This window comes from Rattus norvegicus, chromosome 1 (genome assembly GCF_036323735.1).
Source record: "Rattus norvegicus strain BN/NHsdMcwi chromosome 1, GRCr8, whole genome shotgun sequence".
Taxonomy (NCBI): domain Eukaryota; kingdom Metazoa; phylum Chordata; class Mammalia; order Rodentia; family Muridae; genus Rattus; species Rattus norvegicus.
In genome coordinates this window covers 3,081,332-3,096,025 of record NC_086019.1, presented here as the reverse complement: position 1 = coordinate 3,096,025, position 14,694 = coordinate 3,081,332, and positions in this window count along the sequence as shown.

The window sequence follows — 14,694 nt, the reverse complement described above, 5'->3', positions numbered from 1 at the left end:
TGAGAGGAGGTAATGTGAACATGAGTTTAGGGTACTTCTTTGATTAATGATCAGGGTAACAGGACACAATGCAATGTGAGCAATGCTATCCTTGGCCTTTCAGTCAAGTGCAGTATTGTAAAGCAAACTTAGCAAGTCAGTAATTTTTATTCCTCCATGGAGTCATTTAGTTCATGCTTAAGTTTTCCCAATGCAATACTATAAGTACGAATCCAAATGAACCCTAAAATTCCCAAAGTAGTCTTTTAGCACAGCAACAGAAATCGAATGGGAAGTTGATGCCTAATTTGATATAAATCAAAGACTGAGTTTTAAGCACAAAACACTATGATTGAAGTGTTTCTTAAGTAATTGCTTTTTAATGAAAACATAATGACAGGCATGGTGGCACATCATAGTAATATTATCAATACGAAGGATGAAGCAAGAATAGACTAAGAGAAACAAAGTCAAAATCAGGCTGTGTGGTGATAGATCGTATCTGGTATTTGTAAGCATCTGTACCTTCACTTTGAATAGAAGTATTAAATGTTCTCTCTTTGAGACTGTGAAGATAGTTTGTTAATTAAGGGAATTTTGTTCCCAGGCTCACAAGCACCTATGAATACATCTTTTGGTTTTCATTATCCTCTTTTGTCCTCATGCACTCATGGACATTTGAATTTCTCCAATCACACAGATACGATTTAAAATTAATGGGAATACAAAACAAATAAAAAGACAAAAAAATACTTTGAAATTTTTATCAGATTTATTTTTTTCCAAATTGAAGATATTTGGCCCTAACCTATTTTAGGCTCAAATTCAAGAACTCAAAGTAGTCCTGAACATTCAAATTTTCAATTCAATCATCACTAAGGTATTATGGCATGCAACTGTACATTTCACAGATGTGCTTCCTAATGTGGACAAGCAATTCCTCATATAAACCACATAACAAGTAAAACAGCAGCAGTCACAATCACATAAATGTTCTCTGGGAAACTGTGGAGAGTTGAAGGCAAATTCCTATAATCTTGTTTAGAAGAAGGTATATGGGAGGACTATAAGTTAATCAAAGGAATCTTCTTCTACACAGTGCCCTTATGAGAACATGAGTGAGGAGAGAACATCTTACATTTAATAACAAAGGTTCTCCCAGCTTTAAAAGTTTAATTTGCTTATGGTGAATATTGACTAGAAAACTTGGTGGATTGTAGAATCTTCTGGAACCAACACCATCACTTATTCTCTCAGTCGAGGATACTGGGATAAGAAAAAAAAAACCACACATCTTTCTAATGAATTCCGTCTTCTAGTATTTTTGTTTCTCACTTTCTTCTTGGTATCATATTTCAGAATTATCAATTCTCTTGTATACTGTAAAATTGGATTCAAGATTTTGGGAAGAGTCTTTAAAACACCAATTGTCAACCAGAGAGCTGAATAACACTATTAAAAATGGAGTATGGAACCAAACAAAGAATTTTCAACAAAGGAATATTGAATGGCAATGCTCAACATCCTTAGTCAATATGGAAATGCAAAATAAAACAACCTTGAGATTCCACATCACAACAGACAGAATGGCTAAGATTAAATCTCAGGTAACTGCAGTTGTTGACAAGGATGTGGGAATAAAGGAACACTCCTCCAGTGTAGGTGGGATTGCAAGTTGCTACAACCACTCTGTTAATCATTCTGGTGGTTCCCCAGAAAATTTGGCATAGTAGTACCTGAGGACCCAGCTATACTAAAACTCAGAATATATACTGGAAAGGTGCTCCAACATGTAACAAAGACACATATTCTCTGTGTTCTTCCAGCCTTATTTACAATAGCCAGAAACTGCAAAGGACCAAGATGCCCTTCAACAGAAAACTTAATACAGAAAATGTGACACCTTTACACAATGGAATATTACTCAGCTATTAAAAACAATGGCTAAAAAATATTTAAGCAAGTGGGTAGAACTAGAAAGTATCATCCTGAGTTACCTAACCCACTCACAAAAGAACACACATGTTGTGCACTCACTGATAAGTTGATATTTGCCGAACATTCTGAATACCCAAGAACAATTCACAGACCATATGAAGTTCAAGATGAAGGAAGATCAAAATGTGGATGCTTCAGTCTTTCTTTGAAGGGAAATCAAAATACTCACAGGAAGATATACAGGAACAAAGAGTGGAGCCGAGACTGAACAAAAAGTCATCAAGAGACTCCACTACCTACAAATCCATCCCATATGCAGCCACCAAACCCAGTCACTATTGCTGATGCCAAAAAGTGCTTACTGACAAGAGCCTGATTTGGATGTCTCCTGAGAGATTCTACCAGAGCCTTACTAATAGAAATAAGGTTTGAAGTCAACCAGCAGACTGAGCACAGTCTGAGACAGTGCAGGACTTATAGAAAGGATTGAATGGGCTGAAGGGGTTTTCAACCTCATAGGAAGAACAGAAATATCAGTCAACTAGACCTCCATCCGCAGTTACCAGGGACTGGACCACCAACCAATAAGTACATGGAGGGACCCATGACTCCAGCCAAATATGTGGCACAGGGTGGCATTGTCCAGCATCAATAGGAGGAAAAGCCCTTGGTCCTGTGAAGGCTCATTTCTCCAATATAGAATAATGTCAGGGCATTGAATTGGGACTGTGTGCATGGGAATGGGAAAATCTTCATGGAAGAATGTGGAGAGGAAGGGGCATATAATAGGGATAAATGAGATAACATTTGAAATGTAATACATGAAATATCCTGTTAAAAATTTAATTAGATTTCTCCTAAATGCATCTTTTAAGTGATTGTCACTTATGTAGTTGATACTGACAGGACTATCCTAGAGAACAGAGTGGATAAAATCTTACAGTTCACAATTTCGTATATGCAATTTTGTTTAGAATTGATTGATTTGTTTACTGCTTGCTTGATTATTGCTTATCCATATTAATGGTTAGCCTCAAAGATGTATGTGAAACACATGTTTTCCTAATGCCAAGGATACATAGGATGTCATATAACATAGAAGACGACTGAAAGTCCATCTCTCAGCATCAGTGGAATGCATGCCATTTTTCACTTAGCTGTGTGGTTATGTGACTATGAATCCCTCCCTATGGATTGCCAACTGGTAATGTCATTTTGTATGTCTTCCTTAAGTGATTCACTTATTGTGTTATCAAGGTGCAGCTCCACTATTACATAGAAGACATTTCCTCTCAGCAGGAGCCCTAGTGTTCTAGATTTCACCATCTTCCAGTCCCTTCACATGAAATTCCTTGTGAAATCCAGGGATAGGGCTCATGTTGTGCATATATCACATAGGGTTGGACACCCCATAATTAGATGTCTTTTCCTGTTTACAAGTAGAGATTTTCTGCAATGCAGAAAATTAAAAATTGTTTAATTTTTAATCAGACAATTGAAAATAACTTGTATTCTTAGTAAACAATACTATGCTTATGTGTGGATAAGGATAGGTATTAAAAATTTGTCTGCTTTACAGAAATAGCATTATTTTGTTCTCCTTTAGGTTCTAAGCCCTCAAAAGTTAAGAATACATTAGAAGTTATATTTGCCACAGCTCTAGTAGAATATTTGTACTCTTTCTAGGCTTTGTGGTTGTATGGTTTTACAACTGGGTAAGACCTGGACTTGATTTCACTATTGGAAAGATTTATAACCTCTTCAGTTAAGCTGAATTATTTTCCTCGGAATGGAAACTTCCTGGTTAGATTCAGGTTAGTACTTCTAGGTTCTGCAGCTGAAGAATAAGGTGCATTCAGGAAAAGGGCATAGATTTTGGGATGTTGGAAAAAAACAAAAAATAAAATGCTGTCTTGTAACCAGTCAATGTCTGAAACTGTTTTACCCCAAGATATCTGCTAGATATCTTAAGTTTCAGTGAGCAACGCCCCTCATCCGCTTTGCTCCATCCTATATCACACTGTCAAAGGCCTCTCTCTGAACTTGGCAGCAAATTCTCTACCTATCTAGATCCCAAGGCTGATCTCCATGTCAGATACAAACATTCCAATTCTGTGGCGACCCAGCATCTCTAGCAGCCACACACTTTCATACAATTAAATCTAGTCAATGAAGAATGCACAACACAATAACCTTTGATCCAATTGATAAGATATAATGGCCCACCTATACATTCAAAACCCTGTGCACATTTATAACTACATGTAAAGTTACAGCATGGAATCATAACATCAGCCTTCATGTTCTATTTTGGTGGCTTCTCTCAGTCTCCTACTCTCTTCTGTTACAGTCTCATCCTCTTCCTTCAAAATTTTCTCCCACCCTTCCTTCCTTCTCAACCAATGACAGGCCTCAATCTCTCTTGCGCCTGCCTCACCTGTGACATCATCCCGCACTGGGAGGCACTGAGATGAATGACCATAACACAGTTTTCACAGTATTTTCACTTCCCCTATACAATCTCTAGAAATACAGTTTCTCCTACATGATACTAAAATTCATATTAGAGTATTGGTGGACCTTGGAAGATTGCTATAAAGCTAAATAACACAAATATTTTGAATAATACTATGTTAGTGTACATACATTAAAATATTTTGTATACCTAATTCTAATTTTTTACACATATTGTTTTTTATTTTTATATTGGTTATTTTACTTATTTACAATTCAATTGTTATTCATCTAACAATGCTCCCTTACAAAAACCCTTTATTCCACCTACTTCTATGAGGTGCTCCCTCATCAATCCACCAACTCTTGCCACACCACACTAGAATTTTGCTATGCTAGGACATCAAGACTTAACAGGACCAAGGGCCTACTTTTCCCTCGATGCCAGATGAGGGCATCCTCTTCTACAAATGCAGCTGCAGCCATGGGTTCCTCCATGTTTATTCCTTGGTAGGTGTTTTAGTCCCTGGTAAGTCTGGGTATTCAGGATGCATGATATTGTTCTTTTTATGGACTTGCAAATACTTTCAGTTCCTTCAATCCTTCCCCTACCACCTCCATTGCTGTTGCTGTGCTATATCTGATGTTTGGGAACAAGCATCTCCATCTGTAATAATAAGGCTTTGGCAGAGACCCTCAGAAGACAGCTACATCAGTCCCTGTCAGCAAGCACTTCTTGACTTCACTAAGATAAACTGGGTCGGTGGCTGCAAATGACATGGATCCCAAGGTGGAGCAGTCTCTGGATGTCCTTTGCTCCAATCTCTGCTCCATTTTTGTCACTATATATCTTTACACATGAGTGATATTGGTAAAATTTTTGAGAAGAGTGGGTGGTCCCATTCCTCAACAGGAGGAAGTGCCTTATCTCTCCAAATGGTCTTTACAAGTTCTCTCTCCCGTTGTTGAATAGTTCAGCTAATGTTGTTCTTATTGCATCCTGGAAACCTTTTGTTTTCCTGGCATCTGGGACTTTCCAGTAACTACATTCAGTTCCCCATTCACTATTGCTATACACCTCTGTTCAAAATCCTTACCTTCTGAAACTTTCCCTCTTGTTTTCCCACCCCTGATCCTGCCCTGCTTTATCCTGATATCCTCTGCTCTTCCTCCTAATATGTCCCACCCTCTAACTTCCGAGCATTTGGTTCAACCCACTAAGTATGTCTGAAACATTCACACATTGGTCTTCCTTCTTGAACTTCATACTTTCTCTGTGTTGTGTTCTGGGTATTCCAAGCATTTTTTCCCTAAAATCCAGTTAACAGTGAGTACATACCATGCGTGTTCTTTTGTGACTGGGTTCCTTCACTCAAGATGATATATTTTACTTCCATCTACTTGCATGTGAATTTCATGAAGTCATTGGATTTAATAGCTAAGTAATACTGCATTGTGAAATTGTACCACAGTTTCTGAACCCTTTCCTCTGTTTAGGGACATTTTAGTTGTTTCCAGCTTCTGCTATTATAAATAGGCTGCTATAAACATAATGGAGCATCTTTTGGCTGTATGCCCAGGATTGTTACAGCTGGGTCCTCATGTATTACTATGTCAATTTTCTGAGGAACCATCACAATGATTTCTAGAGTGGTTGTACTAAATTGCAATTTAACCAACAATGGAGGAGTGCTCCTATTTCTCCATATCCTCACTAGCATCTATTATCACATGTGTTTTTGATCTTAGCAATCCCGACTTGCATGAGGTGGAATCACATGTTCCTTTTGATTTGCATGACCCTGATGACTAGTCATGTTGAACATTTCTTTAAGTGTTCTTAGCCATTCAAAATACCTCAGTTGAGAATTCTTTGTTTAGCTCTATATCCTATTTTTGATAGGGTCATTTGGTTCTCTTGAGTCAAGCCTCTTGAGTTCTCTTTATATACTAGCCATTAGCCCTGTATTGAGATGTAGGATTGATAAAGATCTGTTTGCTGTTTTGTCCTATTGACAGTGTCCTTTGCCTTCTAGAAACTACGCAATTATGAGGTTCCCATTATCTATAGTTGATCTTTGATCCTGGTCCACTGTTGTTCTATTCAAGAAATTTTCTGCTGTGCTTATGATTTTGAAGTTTTTTCCCAATTTCATCTTCTAATAGATTCAGTATATCTGGTTTTATGTGTTAGTCTTTGATCCACTTGGACTTGAGCTTTGTACAAGGAGATAAGAATGGGTCAAGTTTGGTTCTTCTACATGCTAACTACAACTTAAGCCAGAACCATTTCTAGAACATGCACTCTTTTTATCACTGGATTGCTTTAGCTTTCTGTCAAAACTCAAGTCATCATAGGGGTGGGTTTATTGCAGGGTTAATATAGTAAAAATGGTCATCTTACAAAAGCAAAATACGTATTCTATGCAATTCTTATCAAAATTCTAATTCATGAAACCTTGACTCCTGCTGCATATGTAGCAGTGGATGGCATTCTTGGGAACCCATGGGGAAAAAAAGCCCTCTGGCCTGCTGAGGCTGAACCACTGAGTGTAAGGTAATGTCAAGATGGGTAGGTGAAAGGAGTGGGTGGTTAGGTGGAGCAACAATCTCACAGAAGAAAGAGGAGGAGAGAATTAATAATTGGTTTAAGACCAAAAACCTGGAATGGGGATAACATTTGAAATATAGATAAAAAATTCCAAAAAAAGAATTTTCCTAAACAGAACACCAATGGCTAATGCCTAAATCAACAAAAGACAAATTGTACCTCTAAAAATTACAAAGTTTCTCTAAGGCAAAGGACATTGTCATTAGGATAAAGGAGCAACAAACAGATTGGGGAAAGATCTTTAACAATCCTATATCCAATAGGGGGTTAATATCCAATACATAAAAGAACTCAAGAAGGTAGAGTTCACAGAGTCAAATAAACCTATTAAAAATGGGGTACAGAGCTAAAAACGAAATATTAGCTGAGGAATATCGACTATCTGACAAGCACTTGATAAATGTTAAACATCTTGGGGTCCCGATCCTTGCTGATCTGGCTCACAGCTCCCTACTCCGAAACCCTGTGGGAGAGAGAGCTCAGGTCCCAGACAGGTGGGCACTCCTGAGACTTCAGGGCAGGAGAGACGTCCAGTACAGCCCACCCTTCCCCACATCCATGGCCAAAGAGGAAATTATATAGGACATCTGGGAACAGGAAGATAGGGGCACTCAACACTGGGATCCAGACACCTCTGGATCTGAAGAGATCCAGTCAAACAACTCCCTGCACTCAAATCCGGTGGGAGGGAGAGCTAGACCTCCAGAGGCCCAGACAAGCCTGGGAAGCCAAAGAGACTACACTTTGCCTACATTTCTGACTCTAAAGGGATACTCCTAGCACCATGTGGGCCCCCTGTGAACAGGGTCCTGAAAGAAGGCAGGGCAGGCCCTTCTGGTTGCTGACAGAAGCCAGAGCTGAAACCCAGCAATGAGGAGCGACTTCAGGCCTGAGACTAGAGGTAAGACAAACTCTTCTGCTCCAAGTGACCTGCCTGGTGTACTCAGGACACATGCCCACAGGAACACCTGAGGACCAGTAGACAGGAAGGACAATACACATGAAAGCAGAACACTCTGTTCCCATAACTGGCCAAAAGAGAACAGGAAAACAGGTGTACAGCACTCCTGATACACAGGCCTATAGAACGGTCTAACCACTGTCAGAAATAGCAAAACAAGGTAACAGCAGAGACAATATTATGGCAAGAGGCAAGTGCAGGAACCCAAGCAACAGAAACCAAGACTACATGGCACCATTGGAGCCCAATTCTCCCACCAAAGCAAACAGTGATTACCTAAACACACCATAAAAGCAAGATCTAGATTTAAAATCACATTTGATCATGATGATGGAGGACTTCAAGAATGACATAAAGACCAGACACCGCCTGGACCTATAGGTACCCGGTCAACAGTTCTCTGCACCCAAATCGCGTGGGAGGGAGAGCAGAACCTTCAGAGGGGCAGACATGACTGGGAAGCCAGGAGAGACTACACTCTGCCCACATTTCTGACTCCAGAGGAAAAAACCTAACCCCATCTGGGACCCTGGTGCTCTGGGGCTCAGGGAAAATGTGGTGCAGGCCCTCCTGGTTGCAGCCCTCATGGAGAGCTCAAAAGCAGCCCCCCAAGAGCATCTTGAGCCCCAGGACCACAGGTAAGACCAACTTTTCTGCTCCAAGTGACCTGTCTGGTGGACTCAGGACACTGAGAGGCAAAATTCCTCTGGGACCAGACACTTCGAGTTTTTAGGTGGGGCTTGAACCTCACTGATCCCGGCCCACAGCTCCCTGCTCCCAAACCCCTTGGGAGAGAGAGCTTACCACCCAGACAGGTGGGCATTCCTGAGACTGCAGAGCAGGAGAGACCACCTATACTGCCCACCCCTGCCCACATCCCTGGCCCAAGAGGAAACTGTATATGGCCTCTGGGAACCGGAAGATAGTGGCACTGTTGCTGTAGGTCCCCTGTGCTCCAAACACCGCCCGGAACTGAAGGGACAGGATCAATAGTTCTCTGCACCCAAATTCCATGGGAGGGAGAACTAAACCTTCAGAGAGGCAGACACGCCTGGGAAGCCAGGAGAGACTACATTGTGCCCACATTTCTGACTCCAGAAGAAAACACCTAATGCCATCTGGGACCCCAGTGCACTGCGGCTCAGGGAAAAGGTGACACAGGCCCTCCTGGTTGAAGCCTTCATGGAAAGCTCAAAAGAAGCCCCCCATGAGGAACTTGAGCCCTGGGACCAGAGGTAAGATTTACTTTTCTTCTCCAAGCGACATGCCTGGTGGACTCAGGACACAGGCACATAGGAACAGCTGAATGCTTCACTCCTTCTTTAAAAGGGGAACAAGAATACCCTTGGGAGGGAATAGGGAGGCAAAGTTTAGAACAGAGGCAGAAGGAACACCCATTCATAGCCAGCCCTACATGTGGCCCATACATATACAGAGCCACACAATTAGATAAGATGGATGAAGCAAAGAAGTGCAGGCCAACAGGAACCAGATGTAGATCTTTCCTGAGAGACAGTGCCAGAATACAGCAAATACATAGGCGATTGCCAGCAGCAAACCACTGAACTGAGAACAGAACCCCCGTTGAAGGAATCTTAGAAAGGACTGAAAGAGCTTGAAGGGGCTCAAGACCTCATATGAACAACAATGTCAACCAACCAGAGCTTCCAAGACTAAGCCACTACCGAAAGGATATGCATGGACTGACCCTAGGCTCCAACCTCATTGGTAGCAATGAATAGCCTAGCAAGAGTACCAGTGGAAGGGGAAGCCCTTGGTCCTGCCAAGACTAAACCCCCAGTGAACGTGATTGTTAGGGGGAGGATGGTACTGGGGGGAGTATGGGGAGGGGAACACCCATACAGAAGGTGAGGGGAGGTGGTTGGGGGATGTTGTTCCAGAAACCGGGAAGGGGAATAACAATCAAAATGTAAATAATAAATACTCAAGTTAATAAAGATGGAAAAAAAACCAGATACACAGAATCTAATAAAAGAGAAAGTGGGAAAGAACCTTGAACTCATTGACACAGGTAGAAATTTCCTAAACAGAATGCCAATGGTTCATTCTTTACAATCAAGAGTTGATAAATGGGACCTCATGAAACTGGAAAGCTTCTGTAAGTCGAAGGACATAGCCAATAAGACAAATAAGTATGCTGAAGATTGGAAAAAAATCTTCACTAACCCCACATCCCATAGAGAGCTTCTATCCAAAATATAAGAAGAACTTAAGAAGCTAACCAACCAAAAAAATAAAAAACTCAATAAAAAAAGGGGGTTCTAAAATTAAACCAAGAATTCAGAACATAGGGATCTTGAATGGTTGAGAAGCACCTAAAGAAATGTTCAAAGTCCTTAGTGAGCAGAGCAAAGCATATCAAAATGACCCTGAGATTCTACCTTCCACAACAAAGATTGGCTAAGATCAAAACCTCAGGTGACAACACATGTTGACAAGGATGTGGATAACGAGGAACACTACTCCATTGCTGGTGGCATTGCAAACTGTTACAACCTCTATGGAAATCAGTCTCTTTGTTCCTCAGAAAATTGGACATAGCACTCCTAGGCATATACCCAAAACATGCTCTGTTGTGTAACATCACATAACAAGGACACATGCTCCATTATGTTTATAGCAGCATTATTTATAATAGCCAGAAGCTAGAATAAACCCAGAAGTCCTTCAGCAGAGGAATGGATACAGAAAATGTGGTACATTTATACAAAGGAGTACTACTCAGCTATTAAAAACAATGACTTCGTGAAATGCTTAGGCAAATGGACAGAACTAAAAAATATCATCCTTAGTGAGGTAACCCAGTCACAAAATAATATACATGGAATGTGTTCACTGATAAGTGAATATTTGCCCATAAGCTCAGAATACCCAAGATATAATCCACAGACCAGATGAAGCTCAAGAAGAAGGAAGACCAACATATAGATGCTTCAGTCCTTCTTAGAAGGGTAATTAAATACTCATGGGAGGAAAAACAGGAACAAAGACTAGAGCAGAAATGGAAGGAAGGGCCCTCCAGAGACTGCCCCACCTGATGATTCTTTGCACGTGCTACCACCAGACCCAGTCACTATTGCTGACACCAAGAAGTACTTGCTGTCAGGAGGCTGATATGAATGTCTCCTGAGAGGCTCTGCCAGAGCGTTACTGACACAAAGGAGGATGCTTGCAACTAATCATACAGTTGAACCCTGGGACCCCAGCGGAGGTGTTAGAGAAATGATTGAAGGAGAGCTGAAGGGGTTTGCAACATCATAGGAAGAACAACAGTATCAATCAACCAGACCATCGAGATCTCCTTGAGACTCAACCACCAACCAAAGAGCATGCATGGAGGGATCCATGGCTCCAGCCACATATGTATGAGAGGATGGCAGTGCCTGGCATCAATAGGAGGAGAAGACCTTGTTTCTGGGAAGACTCGTTTCCCCAGTGTAGGGTAATGCCAGTGTGTTGAGTTGTTAGTGGGTGGGTGGTAATGGGAGCATCTTCAAAGAAGCAGGGGAAGGAGGGTGAGAGAGGAGGGAAAGAGGATCAATTTGAAATATAAATCATAAAATACTTAATAAAAATATAAAAATGCAAACTGGGTTGGGGATTTAGCTCAGTGGTAGAGCGTTTGCCTAGCAAGCGCAAGGCCCTGGGTTCGGTCCCCAGCTCCAAAAAAAAAAAAAAAAAATGCAAACTGACCGCTTATTTAAATTATGCAAGCTTAAGTTGAAATATGTATTGGAAATTTTGGATTTTCCATTTATTATTTGTATCCCTTTATTTACTGTTCTGCTGAGACATAAATAATTGCATAGGATTACAGTGAAGAAAATGGATGCACAATGAGTTGAATTGCTTAAAAACTAGAACTCGGGGTTGGGGATTTGGCTCAGTGGTAGAGCGCTTACCTAGGAAGCGCAAGGTCCTGGGTTCGGTCCCCAGCCCCGAAAAAAAAAAAAAAACTAGAACTCAATAAAGTTACTGAGAACTGTGAAGTTATGATGTCAGTGTGGTCTATGCACTATGTTACTGGGCAACATATATTAGATTTTGAGCTGGTGCCATCACAGAGTATTGACAATACTCTACTGTCTCTAGTACAGGAAGCTCCTGTACTCCTTGAAAATATTATGACAAAAAATGATGTTTTTCTTACAGGATAGCTAGGGCATTGGTGGCACAAATTGTGTAGGGAAGGGAAGCAAAGTTGTCTGATTTGTGTGAATAAACCCTACATGGGACTGAGCACACCAAGACAGTATTTGGAATACCAAAAATAATTGATTAGTTTCTGTACCTACAAAAGTAAATGCTGCTATCATAAAAAAAAGATAGAGCAATAAAATGACTCGTATTATTCTGTCATACTTATAAATCTGTGTCTTCCTCAGCCGTTAACAAAAATTCTGAAATGCAAAATTCAACCAGATCTTCAAAGAATACCTAATATTAATATTCCTCAAATTATTTCATAAAATACCAACAGAAGGAACACTACCTAATTCATTCTATGAAGTCATAATTACACTATTCCCTAACCACACAAGGACACAACAAAGAAAAAGAACTTCAGACCAACTTTGCTTAAGAATATCAATGTAAAAATACTCAGTAACATTCCTGCAAATCAAAACCATCATTTGCCATGGTCAAGTAGGCTTCATTTAAGTGATGCAAGGTTGGTTCCATATACAAATTCAATGACCATAATTTACTATATGAACAAACACAAAGATAAAAATCAGGATCTTTTAATTACAAAAATAAAAATAAAAACAACAACAACAAAAAATAGGCTGAGAAAGAAATTAGGGAAACAACTCCCCTTACAATAGCCACAAATAACAAAAAGTATCTTGGGTCACTTAAAACAATCAAGTGAAAAACCTGTATGATAATAACTTCAAGTCTCTCAAGAAAGAAATCAAAGAATTGCTGGAGGAATCACAACCCCTGACCTGAATCTATACTAAAAAGCAATAGTTATCCAACCTTCATAGTATTGCTGGAGAGAGACACATTGATCAATGGAATAAAATTAGAAGACCCAAAAATGAACACACATACTTAGGGACAATAGATTTTTGTCAAAGAAGCAAAAAATATACAATGGAAAAAAGAAAGCATCTTCAATTAAGAGTACTGGGCCAACTGGAAGTCTCTGTGTAGCAAAATGAAAGTAGATCCATATTTGTCACCTTGTACAAAGCTCTAGTCCACGTGGATCAAAGATCTCCATATAAACCAGATTCACTGAATCTAATAGAAAAGAAAGTGGGGGAAATACCTTGAGCTCACTGGCTCTGGGGATAATTTCATACACAGCAAAATAGAGAATTCACAACAGAGAAATGGAGAATGGTTGGGAGCCATTTAAAGAAATGTTCAAAGTCCTAAGTGATCATAGAAATGCAAATCAAATGACCCTGAGATTCCATCTGACACCAATCAAAATAGCTAAGATCAAAACCTCAGGCAGCACCAAATGGTGTCAAGGATGTGGAGAAAGAGGAACACTCCTCCATTCCTGATGGAATTGCAAACTGCTACAACCACCCTAGAAATCAAACTGGAGATTCCTCAGAAAATTGGAAGTAGAAATACCTGATGATCCAGTGATTCGACTCTTGGGCATAAAACTGAAAGATCCCACAGGTGGGATACTTACTCAACAATGTTCACAGTAGCTTTGTTTGTGATAGAAGGTGGAAACAACCCACATGTCCTAAAACAGAATGATGAGTTCAGAAAATGTGGTTCATTTACACAATGGAATACTACCCACCTATTAACAGGCAATTGGATAGAACGTGAAAATATGATCGTGAGTGAGGTAACTCAGACCAAAAAGGACATGCACAGTATGTAGTTACTGATAATTGTATATTAGCCAAAATACCAAATAGTACAGAACAACCAGGATATAGTTCATATAACTTAAAAAGATTAACAAACCGATTGTCCAAAGTTGGATGCCTCAATCCAACTTGGTAGAAAGAATAAAAGTATCACAGGAGGAAGGAGGAAGGGAAGGACCTGGGTGTGAAAGAGAATGTGGGGAAACTCAATAAACTAATGGGTGGGGCAAAAGGAATGAAGCCCTGAGGGGCAGAAGAAAGAATGATAACAGGCAACATTGGGAGGTAGGAGGTTGGGGGACCCTCCAGATTGTCCAAGGGGCCTGGGAGGTGAGGCTCAAAGGAAATTAAAGGGGGGACCTAAGGTCAAATGCCTGACAGCAGGGAGAAGGAAACTGTAGATCCCAGGTCAAGCAGAAAGACAGGGCATCAAATGAGGTATGGGGTTGCCATTCCACAGACAATAATTGACCCATAATTTTTCCTGACTGAAAGAACTGCAGTGAAAAAAATGAGGAGGAGCTTGAGGAAAACATGGTCCAGCCACAGGTCCAAAGTGGGATCCAGCTCAAGGGGAAACCCCAAGATCTGAAACTATTACAAAGGCTATGATGTTTTCACAAAAAGGGGTCTATCATGGTTGCCCTCTGAAAGACACAACAAGCATTCAGATTCAGATATTTATACCCAACTGATGGATAGAAGCTACTGACTCATGTGGTTGAATTAGTGAAAATTTGAAAGAAGCTGAGGAGGCAGGATACCCCATATGGGAACCAGTGATCTCAATTATCCTGGACCCCGAGATCTTTCAGATGTTGGACGACCAACCGTGCAGCATAACCATCTGATGTGAGGTCCCCAACACATATACAGCA